Source organism: Perca fluviatilis, chromosome 19 (genome assembly GCF_010015445.1).
Source record: "Perca fluviatilis chromosome 19, GENO_Pfluv_1.0, whole genome shotgun sequence".
NCBI classification, from domain to species: Eukaryota; Metazoa; Chordata; class Actinopteri; order Perciformes; family Percidae; genus Perca; species Perca fluviatilis.
The window spans coordinates 34894356-34915349 of NC_053130.1; the positions used below are offsets into that span (position 1 = coordinate 34894356).

General features: G+C 39.4%; 1 protein-coding gene across 4 annotated transcripts in view; it reads left to right on the forward strand.

The window, feature by feature from the left end:
* Positions 1 to 827: 827 nt before the first annotated feature.
* LOC120548523 (inactive pancreatic lipase-related protein 1-like) overlaps positions 828 to 20994 on the forward strand; it is a 53278-nt gene continuing 33111 nt past the window's right edge. For all 4 annotated transcript variants that reach the window (XM_039784803.1, XM_039784806.1, XM_039784804.1 and 1 more), the window contains exon 1: positions 828 to 1188. The gene's annotated coding sequence lies outside the window, so the exon portion shown is untranslated. The remainder of the gene's footprint in view (positions 1189 to 20994) is intronic.

Below are 20994 nucleotides of genomic sequence, written 5' to 3' on the forward strand. Positions count from 1 at the left end.
TAAAACATTCAAAAGTAAGTTTAAAATGTGTTTTGGCATATCAAAATACACAATTGAAAAAAAAAAAAAATAGATTGGCTATTAATATTTATTTTGTAACCTGGAAAGTCAAGGTCCACTTACTAGCTCCAAATTAAATTGTAAGGACCAAAACATGTTATTGTATGAACTGTTGTTGGAAATAAAACCCAAAACGCTGTGATTTGGAGCTTCCATCTACTGACTGAATTTACAGAAATGGAAGTTCCAGCTACGTTATCTGCATGGAATATAACATAATACACTTACCATCTATTTCCCAGAGCTTTCAGCTACATTTCACAGTCTTTATCGGTGAATGGAGTTTGCTCTGCGGAAGTAAGTACGAGGATCTTGAGTTCAGATTGATATGGTTGTATAGTGAAAAGGCACAGGACAAAATAAGATGATATAGTATAATAATGAATATGTAGAAATTAAACATTTTGAAAAGAAAAAAACATTCTGCATTAAAACGAAAGTCCCAAAAACGGTCTCTATTTTTCCTATATTACTTCATAATTACACAGTTCTCTCAGGAGACCTTTTAAGAAATGATAATTACATTTTAGGCCGTAAAATAAAGAGTGACCCAACATGAAACTAAATGCTGTCTCAAAGCCCTCTCCATCCTGGTTCTGATTGAGAAATACATAACCTATAAGAAAGAGAGTATTTTTACAGTGTGGTATTAGTACTTTGAATTTAGTAAAGGATCTGAATACTCCACCACTGACATTGTGTTATTGCATCAAACAAAACCTCGGTGAAAGAGAGAGCCTTTGCAAACTCTAAAACAGTCAGCGAGGAGCTTTTTTAAATCAACTTGCTGATCCGCCAGCAGCTATTGTCCTGGTGGACCAGACACAAACCTATTTTGTGGAGTGAGGTGAAGCGGTCACAGTATGTGCTCTTCACTGCCACGCCACACTAAAGAATCAATATTCCACAGGAGGCGGGCCGTGTGCCGGTCCCTGATGTTTACTCAGGGCAGAACTGCAGCCAGCGAGGAGAGAGCACGGGCCGTGGTCTGGAAAAAAAATACAGAGGCAGAGGAAGTTCTAACGATTACCTCAGAGAATAGAGAGAGGCGAACAGACAGATCAACACATGGAGGAATTCAAAGGTGGAAATATGTGAAGGAACGTCCATGCTTCCATAGGACACCAGGTCTGTTAAATTGGTTGTAATAATTGGACCTCATATTTCAGGAATTAGTGCTTGTCTACTTCATTCCTTCTTTTCTTGTTTTTTCTTTACAAAGTCTGAATGTAAACAGGAATACGTTAAATACTGGATGATATGGAGTATTTTTTTAAAACGTCATTTTATTTGAAGTTGTAAGGTGATACATGCAAAACATAGCTGAGTATAATAATGATCAATTGTATAATATTAGGCATGTTTGCAAATATATGCAAACAGGAAAATGCACACATAGAAATACAAAGACACTCCATCATACATATAGGCATATTCTCTGAAAGCTATAAGCTAAAGCAAGGTACTAATCAGTTTTAAGGGTGCCTACAATATCCAACATCATATGTAAGCCATAAAGCCTAAATAAATCTATACAGCCTCTCTGTAAAATGACATGCCACTTACAAGTCTATAAGATGGCCAAATTATGGACATGGCTAACCACTTGGAAATGCAAATAATTGTAAATCTTCAGGCTACAGTATGTGCATTCCAAATGTCTAATTGTTTACAGCATTAACAGTATGATTTTTGGTATGGATATTGGTCAAATTCCAAAAACGGCATGCTATATTTGCATGATGTACAAGGGTGTAACTTTAAGCTCAACACTGGAGGGGTTGAGATCGCTACTTTTGACCAAAATGAAATTTTCACTTCATTTTCTGCATTCTGCGGACTTTTTTCTGCAACAATTTATAGTGCAAATGTCTTTATTTAAGTAAAGGAAATTATAATAGGTTTTTGGGGTGGGCTGCACTGGCCAGTTTTGATTATTGGCGGGGTTGTAACCCCCCGTCCCCCCTATAAATAACGCCTATGTGTTCAGGTAATGTAGATACCACAATATTTATACATTATTTATATCTGTCTATTACAGACCTTCAGTTAAAACTAAACTATAAGAGCTGAAATACTACATTTTTGTTTTAATATTCACATAAAGTGCAATATCGGCCCAGTGGCCTATATGTGTCTGGAAACCAGTATAGTTAGTCCAACACTAATTTACAGAAGTTTGAATAGATTTTCTCAGGACTAGCATTGTTCTTTCTTTTTTTATCATCATCAACAAATCTCTTGAAAAAGACCGAAATCAATCAAAACCTTCTGACTCTCCCTACACTGTCTTTAGTGCTCACACTCCAGCCTGTGGTTCCTTCTGGAAGTAAATCTTTAAAAACAGTAAACAAATACATTGTTTTATAAAAAGGGCTCAGTAATCACTGTAGTTTTCATCAAATATTCCTGAAACCGGAGGAAATAGCGCATTTGTTGGGGACTCATACAGTGAGTATTTCTGGGAGTAGGACAGTGTAGCTCCCCCTTAAATTAAATATAGTTGTTGGTTTGTTTGGACAGAGCCAGGCTAGCTGTTTCCCCCTGCTTCCAGTCTCTATGCTAAGCTAAGCTAACCATGTCCTGAGTGCAGCTCCGTTCTTAACACACAGACATGAGATTGATAGCTATCTGTACATCTCATTCTTGGAAAACAAAGTGAACAAGCATATTTCCGTATTGTTTAGTAGCAAAATTACAAAACTATCTACTGAAGATAGAGGTGACAGTCCTGAATATGTAACGCATTCTCACGAACGGGTCCGTATGATATCGTACGAAAATGTATGCACACCAAAATGTATGATATCCTATGAAATTAGAAGACCACCGGCTGGTCCCGGCTAGCTACGAGCTCCATGATGCCGAGCGGCAGTTGATTGTTAGTTAGTAGTTATAGTAGGTATATAGTTTAGTTCAGTTACCCAAAAATAGGTGACTTTGAGCCGGGTACAGAGCACCGTGAGCTGTCCATCGTTTCGGGGGACATTACTGTTAAATTTAGTCCACAAAATATGAGCGTTTTGCCGCGACGAAAGTTAAAATTAGGCACCAAAACGACTACCTAAGATTAGGAAAAAGATGGTGGTTTGGATTAAAACACTCCGAAGGAACACGCATTTCCTGGGTGAAAGGCTTTAGTTTTCCCCAGGAAGCAGACTCCGCTCTCTGGCTTGAAAGTCCTGTATGTTAACGCCCACCCATCCCCCCCTCCGACGTCCTCCCTACACCGCCAGCCGCGTTCTTATACAGCGGCCGTTGTGATGTAGTGAAAAAAACGTGGAATGCTTACGAATTACAGTGCTTAACTTTTTGAAGGAGTGGTTCATGACAACAGACTGGAATATGGAATATGCAGATTGACTCATGTATTTTAATGCACCAACAATTCAAGCCACAAAAATAAAATCATGGTGCAGTGGCAAAGCAGCTTTGACCAGCCATTTGGAAACACATACAGTTTTAATCTCTGCTGGTACAATAATCGCATGGATATTGAAGTGATTTAACTCAAAAACTTATTATGCATGATTGTCCTTGTTAAATCTAATATGTAAATGGTGATGATGTGTGTATTATTCAGAACTATTAAGTGTTTCCTATCCACAAGGGGTCAGTTCAGTGGCTCATTTCTGCTGACCTCTGCCCAGAAATCTGATAGTTGCATAAAGCATGTGGTTATCATTTGAGGAAGTATTTGCATTTCATTATTCCTCATTGATATGGCAGATTATTGTCTCAGAGAAGACGCACTAAAAGAAAGCAAGGAATGTGATAAATATAATTAGGACTCAAGCAGAAAACACCTTCATGGTAATTACTGTTGAAAATACAGAGTGACGGAGTAATTCAGCAGACTCTTCTTACTGTTTGTTCCTGGTAGGGGATTAGGAAAAAAATTGAACTGGCTGATACAAGCTTTTCAAAGTTATTAACTAAACAAAGTGACTTTTGGTAATACTTTTTATGAGCTGTTTGCTCAACCTATTTAAAGTGGGATACATCTCGGGAGTTTATTGCGAGACCTGATTTAGGAAGAAGTTCCATAGATGAGAAGATAAGATGAACCAATGAATCTTTTTGCCGCATGAATGTTTATCACAGCTGTTTTCATCAACGCATTCTCATGAATGGGTCGTCTGATATCGTACGGAAATGTATGCAGACCAAAACGTATGATATCGTACGAAACCAGGAGACCATTGGCTGGTCACGTGATGCCGGCTGGTCAGGTGACGCCGGCTACAGTGGCTGGTTACGAGCTCCATGACTTCGAGCAGCAGTTGCTAGTTGTTTAGGCCGCTAGAGAGCTTCCTGCCACCAGCTACCAGAGATGTTCACAAGTCATTTTTTGGAAGTCAAAGTCAAGTCTCAAGTCTTTGAGGGGCAAGTCCAAGTCAAGTCTCAAGTCTTTGAGGGGCAAGTCCAAGTCAAGTCTCAAGTTTTTGAGGGGCAAGTCCAAGTCAAGTCTCAAGTCTTTGAGGGGCAAGTTCAAGTCAAGTCCCAAATCTTTTGCCACAAGTCTCTGTCCATCTGATCTGTCCCTAACACAATCAAAATCAGTTTTAGGAGAACTTTATGGGGTCTACTGCAATGCAATCTGAAGCAACACAAATTAAGAACTCTGTTTCAATTTCATAACTGTATTTTTCAACATTTTGGTATCTGCACCAAAGTTTGTCTGTGTTACTAACTGGCTGTAAAGCCCAACCTCATCATGCATTACATTTTTCAGCATTCAAAGTTTGAGGGAAACATCTGTATTGAAAGTTAATACACCTGCCGCGGTGCAAACATGTGAGAACTGATACTTTCCGTATTGCTATTTAACAACAACCTGGTGAAATATGAACCTAAGTCTGTCACATCATATGGATACAACTATAAAGATACAATTTGGCTGTTCCCAGCATTAGCACAACACTTAGCGATGGTTATCTTGTTACCTGTGACGATATAGCCTAAATGTAACGTCTCTTTCACATTATCCAGTGACTGACCTATCTGGATGCGTTTTGAGATGCCTGATGAAGTTCAACGTTGTTGATCCCGCATCATCGATAAATGACTAGACTTGACTTTGACTTGGTATTCAAGACTTGAGACTTGACTTTGACTTGAGACAGATGACTTGAAAGGACTTGAATTTTATTAATGTTCATTTAGTTTTTTTGAAACATGATTGGGGGATTTTTCATGCAATGCGTGCCAACCTAGCAACCTTCCAGAGTGCGGCAGACCCACAGAGGCTAACGCAGAGGCAGCCGTTATGTAGAGGGTTATGCCAAAAATAATAAAAGTTGGATTGAAGGATTATGTAGTCGAGGACCGTAGTGAGACAAGAACAGCGGTGTGCAAGTGTAAGTTACAAGTGAAAGTCTGTACACTCTAAAAGAACAGAAACATAAAAAGTAAAAGGACTCATTCTGCGAACAACTGGTTACCTTGCACAGCAGCTGAATTCTCGCAATATCGAGATCACGCAGGAATTGCGGGATCACATGATGACATGAAAATCCATCTTGTAAGGCTTCAACCACCAGTGGTTGGGACTGATCAGCATCCTATGAGGAGCTACTGGCAGCTACGGGCGTGGTTTAGGTGTGTGTAGTCTATATCCTTGACATTCCACTTCCGGGATTGCTCCGGTGCCCACTCCAATTCCGCCCGGATGTCCTTCTTTTCGGCTGAATATCCGTTACCTTCCTCTGTCTCTGTGTTGGCGTTCTAACCTCCGGTGGATTTGTGAGGACTATGGTTAACTACTCCTCAGATCTCTGCAGGGTAAATCCAGACAGCTAGCTAGACTATCTGTCCAACCTTTGAACGTACACATGTTCCACCAAAACAAGTTCCTTCCCGAGGCTATTTTGCAGAGGCACCGTTTCTCCGTCCGGCGCTTAGTTCCGGCAATGACGATTGTGATTGGTTTAAAGAAATGCCAAAAAACCAGAGCATGTCAGGAATGCTGTGTGGACTAGCCAGACCTTCCTCCTCAGCGCTGTGGAGGAAGGTCTGGTAATGCGAGACTAATGGTTTGTGTGATGACACTTTCATAACTACTGAACCGTTTGACATAGACTCTTGTGAGAGGTTGTTGCACTGGAAGAGAGTTCCTTTATCATGGTGATGGTTTGCCCCAAACACTATACACATTTATACATACTGTACACTGGCTACACCGAAATATTGGTAGACTGATAGCCGATGGGTTCCATTATTGATCCATCCCAAACTCAACCCTTTATGGCAGACAAAAGTCACAAATCACATGGCCACAAGAGGTCTTTGTCAGTCATAAACATGTCATATTTTTTACATTTTAACAAAAGGCTAATGTGATTTTCATTGGGAGGACAGTCTGGAAACCAACGGATAATATGTGCTGTTCATGGGAGCTGGTTTTTTGAATGCTATGAAATTGATCAGTTTAACTTTTAAGGCCATAAAGGGTTCCAATTCTAATAGAAATCCCTGTAGCAGATTGATTTAAAAAATAAAATTAAAAAAAACTCAATGACAGATTGCACAGAATAAACAGAAGTTAGTGGTGCTTCTCTGTGTTGGTCCAGTATATCAGCTAGCCAGTACATCAGTAACTGTATTTACACAATGCCCTTCAACTCACAGCAGGTGTCAGCAGCTACACAATGAACCCTTCCCTGCAGCTAACAGCCCGAGGTGGCACACCTGTACGGGACAGAAGGAACACACCTTGTTTGGGGTTTGATCCAGAACAAAGCAGTCTTTTTATCAGCAACAGAAGATATGCGGTCAACAACAACAAAAGTCAACTGGTAATTTATGGGATCTAATCATTTTGGACTGAGACATCTGAGTAGAACTTTAGCTATGGTCTGTAAATAATTTGTTCCAAATTTTCAAAATCAGACCATGTTCATGTTTTCACAAAATACAAGAAATAAGTGCTGGTTCTGCTGCTAGAACTACTAATACTACTTTCATTGCAGCTTCAAGTCTTAAATTACAACCGTACATAAATTACAATCCAACAGTGATGTTATTTATATAATATTTAATAATATTTAGAACACATGCATTTGTCCCCTTTACCAATGAAAAAATTTAAGTAGCAGAGAGGATTTTTATTTTGAAGAACCGCTGAAAATATGACTTAGACAATGCTTTCAGTAAGGCAGGTGGCAGTATGCAACCTCAAAAGCAATGGCTTCAATCTGCCATACAACAGAAAGAATTAGAAGCAGGTAGTGATAGATAGTGCAGGGAGAGCTGCTGCTGGAGGAGCAGTCAACACGGTGAAAGCTGCTGCAAATTTGAGGGAGAAAGATAAACCAAAAGGTGGGATTAGGCCCACTGTTAGGAAAAACAATACTCTGGCATTTCAAGAATTAAGTCATAATATAACTAGAAAAAAACTGGGATATTTCAAGAATATAGTAGTCATAATTGCATAATTACTTTAAGTGGCTTTATATTATAACTTTATTCTCAAAATGCTAAGACTTGATTCTTGTAATATTAAAAAAAATGTTGTTCTCGTAATACTATGACTTGATTCTCAAAATCTCAGAGAACAAAAATGGGTGGGATATGTTTTGAATGTGCAGAATGTTTTGCACATGAGCATTACATCTTGTCCAGGGATTTATTGATTAATTACAATTAATTAATGTATTATTAATGTAAACAGGTGAAATATGCACATTTAAAGAGGCTACTTCTCCAAACAAAAGACATAACAAAGGAGTGAAGAGTAAATGAGGCCTACATGTTTGCTGACTCAGCAGAGATAACATCAATTGAGAGAAGTTGATCTCCAGGAGAAATACATTTTGAAAACAATACAGAATGCCTTACGGCAATATTCCATAAAGTTATAATATTTCAAATGTTTTCCTTCACATACATAAAAGACATTTTCACATAAAAGATGCATACAAATTTATCAGGATGCAGGAAATGAGATGTTTGAAGCTCAAATGTTGTGAGTGAAACAGGACCTGGACTCTTTCAAAAGGTTGTTAAGCTCAGTGCTGTTTTAGGGATTTGGGGAAACATATAGTCCATATGCCAGGTGGTGGAAAACACACACACACACACACACACACACACACACACACACACACACACACACACACACACACACACACACACACACACACACACACACACACACACACACACACACACACACACACACACACACACTCAGTAACCCCACTGTTTATACAGTATTGTGTACTTCTACTTATTTTCTCCATCTCTCTCCTTTCCCGCCTTCCATGCCTACCTTTTCTTCTCTCCCCTCACCTTCTCATCTTTCTCCTCTCACTTTGTCTCCTTCCCCCTCCTCCTTGTGCCCTGAAGGCCCGGTTCAGCCTGTGGTCCTGCTCTTCCTCCAACTGTAATACATTAGGAGGATTAACATTCCTACAGTAAGCCGCCGCAGTGCAGACCCAACCTACCAAGCTTTTCTGTCCTCTTCCCTAGCCCCTCCAGCTTGCGCTGTCTTGCATGTAATTTCCCGTTTGCCTTAGAACTCCCCCATCATCCAAATAATGAACTCCAACATGCATGCCACGCACACACATTGTACTTCTATTTGTCTGTACTGCAGGTATACTGGCAGACACACTGACTGGTTTCTATTTTTACATGTGGGAAACCAAAAAAATTATTCTTTTCCTTCTTATGAGCTAATTGCATCATGTTGTCATAACATTTTTTTAATTTAAAGGTCCCATGGAATGCAAATTTCACTTTATGAGGTTTTTTTAACATTAATATGAGTTCCCCCAGCCTGCCTATGGTCCCCCAGTGGCTAGAAATGGTGATAGGTGTAAACCGAGCCCTGGGTATCTGCTCTGCCTTTGAGAAAATGAAAGCTCAGATGGACCGATCTGGAATCTTCTCCTTATGATGTCATAAGGGGAAATGTTACCTCCCCTTTCTCTGCTTTGCCCGCCCAGAGAATTTGGCCCACCCATGAGAAAGAGACATCATGGCTTTCAAACAAGCAAAGTGGCAGTTGGTCAAGGCCACACCCCCACCCTCCACCTTGCCCCCCCTCTCTCCTCCTCATAGCTACAGACACAGAAATGGCACATCCTAAGGAAAGCTCATTGTGGGACTGGCTCTAGTGACTGTAATTCTGCACCAATTCTGAATTTCAGGAAAGAGACTTCAGATACAGTATTAGGGGACCACTAAGGTCTATATAAAAGAGACTTCAGATACAGTATTAGGGGACCACTAAGGTCTATATAAAAGAGACTTCAGATACAGTATTAGGGGACCACTAAGGTCTATATAAAAGAGACTTCAGATACAGTATTAGGGGACCACTAAGGTCTATATAAAAGAGACTTCAGATACAGTATTAGTGGACCACTAAGGTCTATATAAAAGAGACTTCAGATACAGTATTAGTGGACCACTAAGGTCTATATAAAAGAGACTTCAGATACAGTATTAGGGGACCACTAAGGTCTATATAAAAGAGACTTCAGATACAGTATTAGGGGACCACTAAGGTCTATATAAAAGCATCCAAAGAGTACCATGTCATGGGACCTTTAAGCCTGTTGTTATTCTATATTTTTTATTTTCTTAAAATCCCATAACACCCAAACCAACAACGTGTCAGTCAGTCTCACATGTAGAATTATATATACAATACTTTCTAACTTCTCTGCCCTGTCTGGCTCTCAGCCCCAATCCCATTGGTTCATATTGAAGATGCAACTCTTTAATAACACCCCAAATCTACACATGCGCATACCTAAACGTCAGCTTGGTAGAGAGGGAGGGGAACATGTTTTTAGTGGTGAGGGAAACTGGAGTACTGGGACAAAGCCCACGCAGACATGGGGAGAATATGCAAACTCCATGCAGAAATGCCGGGCAAACAAGGTTCAAACCTGGTACCTTCTTGCTGTGAGGCCACAGTGCTAACCACTGAGCCACCGTGGTTTAAAAGATCATGGATTAACTTAAAATTAGTAAGTTTTTTCGTCCATGACGTGTACTTACGTAGTTATGTTGGTTAACAAAAAATGTCAAATGCCTTTTGATTTCATACAGGACACAAACAGCGGTCCCTTGGGTGAAAGTCCTGTGTCCCATCCATCACTCTGCCCCCCTCCCTACGTGGACTTTGTCACTCTTTATACTTTATCACCTGACTTCCTTATTTGCTCTTGCCATAATTACTATGGCCACTACAGGTTGCTGAATAACAAAAAATGTAAATAGTGTTTGTACAAGCTAATTGCACAATCAACCCATATGGATGTTATTTTGGTGAGGATTGTCTGGTCTTTTTAGTTTTAGGCAAACGTTGCTTGAACAGGAGAGGAAAAAATATATTATTTGAGGACTATTTTCAGTGGTGGATTAATACAGGTGATTAATATTCCGGGAACCATAACCTTATCACCGTGGAGAGGTTTGTGTATCCCTATGAACCTGATGGCTGTGTTGTCTGGAGCCTGGTGTTCGGTTCTGTGCTAGTCATAGATTGTCTATAACTAACACCATGTTCAAACATAAGGAAGCTCATAAGTGTACCTGGTACCAGAGCACCCTAGGCCGAAGGTCGATGATCAATTTTGTGATTGTATCGTCTGATCTGAGGCCGCATGTTTTCGACACTGAATGAAAGAGAGGGACGGAGCTGTTAACTGATTACCACCTAGTGGTGAGTTGGGTCAGCGGGTGGGGGAAGACTAATGACAGACATGGTAAGCCCAAACGGGTAGCGCAGGTGAACTGGGAACGTCTGGAGGAGGCCCCTGTCCGACAGATCTTCAACTCACACCTCCAGCAGAGTTTTCCTGGCATCCCTGTGGAGGTTGGGGGCATTGAACCAGAGTGGGCAATGTTCAAAGCTTCCATTGCTGGAGCTGCGGTGAGGAGCTGTGGTCTCAGGGTCTTAGGTGCCTCAAGGGGCGGTAAACTTTCGGATGCCACCAAGGTGCATCAGAAGGCTGATGGGAAATTGTTGTCAATTTCCCTGGTGGAAGTCACTGAGGTAGTCAAACAACTCCACAGTGGCAAAGCCACGAGGACTGATGACAACCGTCCAGAAATGCTGAAAGCTTTGGGTGTGGAGGGGCTGTCTTGGATGACACGCCTCATGGAAGTCTGGGACAGTGCCCAAGGAGTGGCAGACCACGGTGGTGGTTCCCCTGTTTTCAAGGGTATCACACTTCTTAGCCTCCCTGGTAAAGTCTACTCCAAGGTGCTGGAAAGGAAGGTTTGGCTGGAACAATGTGGATTCTGTCCTGGTCGTTGAACAACGGACCAGCTCTTCACTCTCGCAAGGATCCTGATCCAATCGGAGACACCCTGGAAGGTGCTGCAGGAGTATGGGATCCCATCTTGGGGCTATCCAATCTCTGTACAGCCAAATCGAGAGCTGTGTCCGGGTTCTCGTTAGTAAATTGGACTCGTTCCAGGTGAGGGTTGGCCTCCGCCAGGGCTGCACTTTGTCACCAATCCTGATTGTGATATTCATGGACAGAATATCGAGGCATAGTCAAGGTGGGGAGGGGATGGGGTTGTTTGAGCTGGGGATCTCATCGCTGCTTTTTGCAGATGATGTGGTCCTGAAGGCTCACTCACTGGATCGGTTCTTAGCCGAGTGTGAAGCAGCTGGGATGAGGATCAGGACCTCTAAATCTGAGACAATGGGAAACTGATGGAGTGCCTACTCCGGGTAGGGAATGCGTCTTTTCCCGAAGTGAAGGACTTCAAGTACCTCAGGGTCGTGTTCGCGAGTGAGCAGGAGATTGGCGGTCAATTTTCATTCCTACCGACACCAATGGTCATGAAGGCTGGTACATGACCGAAAGAACCAGATTCCGGGTACAAGCGGCCAAAATAAGTTTTCTCAGGAGAGTGGCTGGTGTATCCCTTAGAGATGCTCAGTGAGAAGCTCAGTCATCCGTTAGGAACTTGGAGTAGAGCTGCTCCTTTGCGTGGAAAGGAGACGGCTGAGATGGTTCAGCATCTAGTAATGATGCCCCCTGGGCGCCTCCCTAGGGAGGTGTTCCAGGCACGTCCAGCTGGTAGGAGGCTTTGGGGAAGACTCAGGACTAGGTGGAGCGATTATATCTTTTGTTGAAATTTCCATTTTATGCCACTTCAAGTAGTAGTAGTACAAATGCAAACTAAATCCAACCTACTGAAGGAAAGGACCAAGCCATCATCATTATGTCCAGGATCACATGTATTCAATTATACATTGAAACGTCGATATTAGATGATTTTGCAAACACCTTGATTACATTAACTGACTAATGTCTTTTTAATGTGCAGTGCCAATGTTTTTAAAATGCACACCTTACAGTAACTGTGCATGGCAAGTACAGTATGGTTAAGTTCAGGTAGTGGTTGTGGCAAACTTCCTGGATGTAAATCGTCCAATTTCTTTAGTTGTGGCAGCAGGACGGGGTACAATTTGTGAGGTTGAGTAAAAATAAACTACAGTGTGTGTGTTTATGGTAATGAAGGAACATGTCACCCAGTGCAACAGTTTGGCAAATGAGGTGTTTTAATAGCAATGGGGCTTTACAGCACAGAGGAAGAACATACACACAAAATGTTTGTTAGTAGATACATTCGCTGTTGGCTTGGGTTTGCACAAGGGATTTGTTGACAAGAAAAAAAATAAATAGAATATTGCTAGCCTTATGCTTTAATGTTAAATGACAATTTAACTCTATCTTTGTCATATTCACTGAATGTTATAAATCCTAGAAATGTAATGTGTTTGCATACAACATAGCATATTTTGATGTATGTGATCTTAAACAGTATGAAGAGAACAGAAAATAAACTTTTCACACACACACACACACACACACACACACACACACACACACACACACACACACACACACACACACACACACACACACACACACACACACACACACACACACACACTCACTCAGACTCCCACCAGCTGTAGCTGCAGCTCTTGTCTAAAACCTATCCCAGACACCTCTAATTGGCCGGTATTTATCCAGGAGCCCAGGAGAGCAGAGTGCACGCAGGGCTGTTTTCACATGGGATTAACCCAGGTCCAAATCCCAACACACTTCACAGAGAAAACCTCAACACTCTTACTGCATCATCTGGCAAAGATTGGCCCCCGCCGGCCTGTTTACCCAATCTGACCGCTCTGTTTCTGAGCTGCTGGTCTTCTTGCAGGGAATGCTACACACATCATTAAAAAAACAAATGACATGAACACATCAACTTTAGCACAAATATCATGACAGCATGGAGCAACCTGCATTTTGCATAGCATCACTGTGGTGTTTTGTCCTAAAACAAAGACTCCTGAAAATGAGACATACAGGTGAGGTAACACTTTATAATAACCAGTCCTTCCAGAAAAATGCAAGGTTTATTTGCAGTTATTTCAGGCAAAAATCCTTTTTTTTGGGGTTTTTTTTTTTTTTAAGAAAAAAAAAAATGAATTTTTTTTTGGAAAAAAGAGGAACTTTTTTTTTTTTTTTTTTTTTTTAAAATATTTTTTTTTTTTTTTTTAACGTAAACAAATAATATACAAAAATATATACAAATAATATAATATGAAAGTAAAAATAAAAGTAAGTCTAAACAGAGGGAAATAAAAGATACAAAAATCGTTAATAATATAGATAGCAGGAGCACTTAAACAAAGACATTTCAGATAATATCAGATATTAAGATAGCTTTCTTATTGGATACCAACTTAAGAGACTCAAAGTACATGTCAAATTCAACCTCCAACACCCAAGGGGGTAAGCTTCGCTTCAGAACTCGAACCTGCTATGGCGCCATTTTGATGTTACAAAGCCATCACCTCCCGTTAGCATTCCACTGACTAGCATACATTTTGACAGCGAATAACTTTACATCTGAAGCGTTTAAAGACTCTATTTGTCCATTATTTATTTCTAAAGAAACACAACAATGTATTAAGGGCTCCATTACCTTGTACCTCACGTTATGGCTCCGTAGCAGACGTTTTTATAACAATAGGCTAACGATTGTGTCATAACCACGAGACTTACTGTCACACAGTAGAGGAATTACCGTATAGTACAGGAGAAGCTCACAGGCAGTTTGGACTTACATTAGCTGTTTAAGTTTAATTACTAATGTTAACTAGCATGTTAGTGATCAGTAATTAGCCTGTGTCTATGTTATCTCCTTACATATACCTACGCGCTCTGTCTCTGTAAGATTGGGAATGTGCTTCTAATATCCTTCACTGGTCTCCGTCCAGAGCAACGGGCTCTGTTGGTCCATTTTATATATGTCAATGCCAACACCCTGCTTTTCGATGAAGTTCACGTCGCGTAATTACGTCACTTCATAACGTTCCCATGGTAACAGGGGAAAATGCGGGGATTATGAAATCATGCAAGCCCCGCATATTTTGCACGGAAATCGGCAATTTATGCGGTGTAAGTGCGGCATATTTGAAAAAAATGCGGCCCCCGCATAAATATGCGGACTTTGGCTGATTATGCATTGAATTATGCGATCACATAATCGCGTTTTTCTGGAGGGACTGAATAACCATCATTAATAGAAGATAAATTGATAGTTAATTAATCTTTAGTTAATTGTCATTTAACTGTTAGCAAACAGTCATTTTACTGTTAACTAACAATGAAATTATGATTAATAATGTGCTGTAAAATGAACAGTTTATTATTACACACATTATATCTCATATACTATATTAGGTATCTGGTAATGATTAAAACATGTTTGTAAACCTTTAGAAACCATTTTTTAAACGGAGTGTCTATTTGCACCCCCGGTACGAATAGCCTCGGCCACACAGCTGAGCTATTTACACCCTGTGACGTAACAACAAAAAAACGTTGCTCGCGTGCACCGAAATCATGGCGGACGTTCATCTTCCATGACCGCAGAAACTGGCATATTAGGGAAGTTTTGTCTCTAAAGTTTATAACAATTGAATTTCTAGCGGAAAATGGATACTACAGTTGCGCTTTCTGTCTTCACTGAAAGCATACAACCGTTAGTTTGTTAGTTAGTACCTATTTCTTTGTATACAGTATGGTTACCTAGCAACCGAGGCTCGAAGAAATCAAGGGGTAAACAGTTGTTTAACTTCCTGAAAGAGGTGAGTGGTTAGTGTGCTTGCCTTTGGTATGGGAGTTTGGAGTTTTGGAGTTTTTTTTTGCAGGGTGGTAGGGGAAGACTCATGAATAAGCCTGCTCTGGTTGGGTTGGTTAGGTTTAGGCAAGAGGAGTGGGATGGTTATGGTTAGGGTAAGAATGTCAGGGCGATAATATTCCAAAAAGGTGTAATACATGAGTAGTATGGATAACTGTGTGTAAATATATGCCAAGGTACTGTAAATGCACAGGGGTGCAAATAGCATACACTGCTAATTGTACCAGGGGTGCAAATAGCCTCACCCTTTTTTAAAACATCTATAAACATTACATAGATAGATGGACCAGATATTCCTAACACTTAGTTAATGGTTACTAGTTGCTTTGTAAACCGTCTATAAACAGTGTCTGGATGGTTATTATGAAGTTGCAACAGATGACTATAATACCTTGTTAAATAGTTCAAAAATACTTTGTAAACTATCTATAAACATATGTACATATACTGTATATATATATATACACCGCGTTCCAAATTATTATGCAAATGATATATATAATATATAGACTGATTTTCCTAAATAGTCAATGCAAATGACAGTCAGTATAATTTTCAAGTCACCAACCGTTAGGGTATAAGTCGAATTTCATTGAACAACCACATTGTGGCCCCCATCCTCCCCTGACCTCAACCCTATTGAGAACCTTTGGAGCAGCCTCAAGCAAAAGATCTATGAGGGTGGGAGGCAGTTCGCATTAAAACAGCAGCTCTGGGAGGCTATTCTGATATCCTGCAAAGAAATTCAAGCAGAAACTCTCCATGAACTCACAAGTTCAATGGACGCAAGAATTGTGAAGGTGATATCAAGGAAGGGGTCCTGTGTTAACAAGGAACTTGCCCTGTTAAGATGGGTTTGATTGAAATAGCTTTTGATTTAAAGATCCCATGACATGGTGCTCTTTTGATGCTTTTATATAGACCTCAGTGGTCCCCTAATACTGTATCTGAAGTCTCTTTTATATAGACCTCAGTGGTCCCCTAATACTGTATCTGAAGTCTCTTTTATATAGACCTTAGTGGTCCCCTAATACTGTATCTGAAGTCTCTTTTATATAGACCTTAGTGGTCCCCTAATACTGTATCTGAAGTCTCTTTTATATAGGCCTTAGTGGTCCCCTAATACTGTATCTGAAGTCTGTGGTCCCTAATACTGTATCTGAAGTCTCTTTTATATAGGCCTTAGTGGTCCCCTAATACTGTATCTGCAGTCTCTTTTATATAGGCCTTAGTGGTCCCCTAATACTGTATCTGAAGTCTCTTTTATATAGGCCTTAGTGGTCCCCTAATACTGTATCTGAAGTCTCTTTTATATAGGCCTTAGTGGTCCCCTAATACTGTATCTGCAGTCTCTTTTATATAGGCCTTAGTGGTCCCCTAATACTGTATCTGAAGTCTCTTTTATATAGGCCTTAGTGGTCCCCTAATACTGTATCTGAAGTCTCTTTTATATAGGCCTTAGTGGTCCCCTAATACTGTATCTGAAGTCTCTTTTATATAGACCTTAGTGGTCCCTAATACTGTATCTGAAGTCTCTTTTATATAGACCTTAGTGGTCCCTAATACTGTATCTGAAGTCTCTTTTATATAGACCTTAGTGGTCCCTAATACTGTATCTGAAGTCTCTTTTATATAGACCTTAGTGGTCCCTTATACTGTATCTGAAGTCTCTTTTTTATAGGCCTTAGTGGTCCCCTAATACTGTATCTGAAGTCTCTTTTATATAGACCTTAGTGGTCCCCTAATACTGTATCTGAAGTCTCTTTTATATAGGCCTTAGTGGTCCCCTAATACTGTATCTGAAGTCTCTTTTATATAGACCTTAGTGGTCCCCTAATACTGTATCTGAAGTCTCTTTTATATAGACCTTAGTGGTCCCCTATTACTGTATCTGAAGTCTCTTTTATATAGACCTTAGTGGTCCCCTAATACTGTATCTGAAGTCTCTTTTATATAGACCTTAGTGGTCCCCTAATACTGTATCTGAAGTGTCTTTTATATAGACCTCAGTGGTCCCCTAATACTGTATCTGAAGTCTCTTTTATATAGGCCTTAGTGGTCCCCTAATACTGTATCTGAAGTCTCTTTTATATAGGCCTTAGTGGTCCCCTAATACTGTATCTGAAGTCTCTTTTATATAGGCCTTAGTGGTCCCCTAATACTGTATCTGAAGTCTCTTTTATATAGACCTTAGTGGTCCCCTAATACTGTATCTGAAGTCTCTTTTATATAGGCCTTAGTGGTCCCCTAATACTGTATCTGAAGTATCTTTCCCGAAATTCAGTCCAGGGCCCGGTTTACACCTATCACAATTTCTAGCCACTGGGGGACCATAGGCAGGCTGGGGGAACTCATATTAATGTTAAAAAACCTCATAAAGTGAAATTTTCATGCCATGGGACCTTTAAGTAAATGTGACCTCCTAATGCTGCAAATTCAGCAAATGAACCTTTTCAGTTCTTTACAACCTAAAAAATGCTTTGAAACTCTGTTGTGCATAATAATTTGGAACAGTGCATTTTGAGTTTTCACCAAAGTTTTCATTTGGTGGTTTGTTCAATGACATTCGACTTATACCCTAACGGTTGGTGACTTAAAAGTTATACTGACTGTCATTTGCACTGACTATTTAGAAAAATCTGTGGAAAATATCATTTGCATAATAATTTGGAACGTGGAGTACACATATATATACAAATACATATATTTACAAATATATAGACATACATGTATACACACACACACACACACATACATACATACATACATATATATATATACTAACCAATAACTAACTACGAAAAACATCAGTCACAACTTTACAATAGCCATCCAGATAATATTTATAGATGGTTTACAAAGTATTTTTGAACTATTTAACAAGGTATTATAGTCATCTGTTGCAACTTTATAATAACCATCCAGACACTGTTTATAGACGGTTTACAAAGCAACTAGTAACCATTAACTAAGTGTTAGGAATATCTGGTCCATCTATCTATGTAATTTGTATAGATGTTTTAAAAATGGTTTCTAAAGGTTTACAAACACTTTTTAATCATTACCAGATACCTAATATAGTATATGAAGGATATAATGTGTGTAATAATAAACTGTTAATTTACAGCACTCTTCTAATAATTAGTTAACATTATTAATTATAATTTCGTTGTTTGTTAACAGTAAAATGACTGTTTGCTAATTAACTATCAATTTACCATCTATTAATGATGGTTATTTTAAAGTGTTACCCAGCTCATCACATCATTACCCCCTTAAAATATGATGTCAGAAAAGACTCCTCATGTTTTCTTCAACTCTCCTATTCTGCACTATGTCAGTGCATTTATTTAATTATGATCCTTTAAGCATCTCTTTCAATTAAATCTCAACACCACACTCAAAACTGTAGTGTATCATTTTTGTAAATTTTGTCATACTCAGAACACAGATTAGTTTGCAGGATGCAGATGGGACACAGTTGTGAGGTAACAGTACCACCCACAACAACAGCATTGTGTAAGATACATACAGATCATTGCTTACTCAAAGAAATCAATTTAAACATGTGTGAACATTAAAAAAAGCTAAATGTAACACTTTACAGTAATGTATTGTATACATATACATTTTGCACATTTAATGTAATCGGTGTGCCATATTGAATGATTTTAATACATGATAAATCAGTCAGCATTCTTTAATGGTGACGCTTTTAAAAGCAGAATATGATATCACATACTGAGGTTGGCATCATGAAGCAAGACAAATGAAGTCAGCACTTTAAACAAGACATTGGTAGCAGGGATCTACTTAAACAGAGGTTTCAGCATGGCATGGTCCAGTGATAAAACAGGAGGCACTGATACATCTACCGGCTCTTTAATGCCATCTATTGGACATAGTCAAAATGTCCAAAAACTGAAGAGAAACAAATGACTGTTGTAATACATCCACAAAGTAACACTTTACTTAAGTCCCCCAATTAGCATTCATAAGAAGTATGAAACCATGTAAGAGATGATTTATTACACATTATAATATAGTTTTAAGCACTTATAAGTGTGTATATTTGTTAACTGTGAATCTCCCTGTGGCTCTCTAAGTGGCTTTCTAAATAGATGAATGATGAAAAAGTAAAACACAAGTGTAACAATATTAATAAATGCTTAAAAATGCACTTATATCTACCTATAATTCCATTATAGTGCGATACAAAGCATTTCATAAATGTTTATGTGCTGCTTACACTGTAAGAAACCCCCCCTCTTCTCAAACCAAAGTTCCACCCTTGCCCATACCCGTCATCGTTACAAACTCATGCTGTGTCGACAAACACTGACCAAATATACTGTTTTTGCTTTTAAAGTAGATGAGTAAAAGACGAGTAGATTCAATCTACTCCTCTTTAACTCCCAAATTCCCTACAATCTACTAGATTGTAGGGAATTTGGGGGTTACAGATTAAATTATTAGCAATTATCAAAGATATTTCATCAATATCAATAAAATAATGGATCTGTTTCAAATTGACAAATAATAAACAGGACACCACCCTGGACTCAGGGGCCAATAACAGAACTGTGAGTACAGTCTCAAAAGGTGATGTTCTCTTAAAAATATAGGTATTCATTGATTTAAGGAATTAATCCCACATCTATAAAGTGAACAGTGAAGGAGTGAAATCTGAGCCCTGTCCTACACAACCAGCTGTTATTACATCATACACACAAATAATCACAGACAACTGTTCTTTAAAGTATAATTAAATTAATTTAACTCCAGCAATACTGAATCATTCTTTACTCAATAAACATCTACTGTCCTGCTACAACTATCAGGACCAAGCATTACCTGTTCCAGTTCTTGGTACACTGATTGATCTACTAGCAATCTTTGTGGGTGGGGAATCACCAGAGACCTCACGATACGATATCATCACAATACTTATGTCACGATTTTAAACATTTTGCAATATTCTGCGATATATTGTAATTTATTACCTTTTTTCCCAACCTTAAATGATGTCCCCAGAAGGAAACTTTGTCAACATCTGTTTTATCTATAGAGACACATTTCTCTGTTTGTTCATCTCACTTCAGTTGTATTGCTTCAAAATGGGATTGTCAAGCAGACAGACTGTAACCTGACTCCACCAGATGGATCGCTTCGCGTTTGCTCGGCATATCCATCTGGGAACTTTCCGTTGGAGAACTTTTGGGAAGGGGCGAAAATACTGGTTTTCTGATTGGATAAACCATCTGTCTATCACCACCTATAATTCAGATTTAACTTGCTGCGATAGCTACACTCATCTCATCCGTGGAAGCCACCACGTTGTTTAGACTAACAGTCGCTTCTTGTTGCGTCACACCTAAACCCGCCTCAAAACCAACGCTGATTGGTCGGTCGTTTGGCGAACGGCTCCAAATGTTCTCTATCTCAAGATGCCAGACTGATCTGAGAGGAGAAAACTGGAGCTCGCCAGATCAGGACGGGCTCACGAGGCTAGACAAACTGACCAACACATGTATAATAATAGATCCATACTTGCCACGGAAAATATCACGATACTATGCTGCATGAATTTTTTCGAGTAATTAGAGGGGGTGTTATTGTCCAAACAGAAGTCTATGAAAACTTTTCTACATGTTGTAAATAGTTTGATTGCTACACCCACACCTTTTCTCTTCTCTATGAATGTGGTTAAATGATGAGTCAGTCAGGTGTGTACTGTGTGGT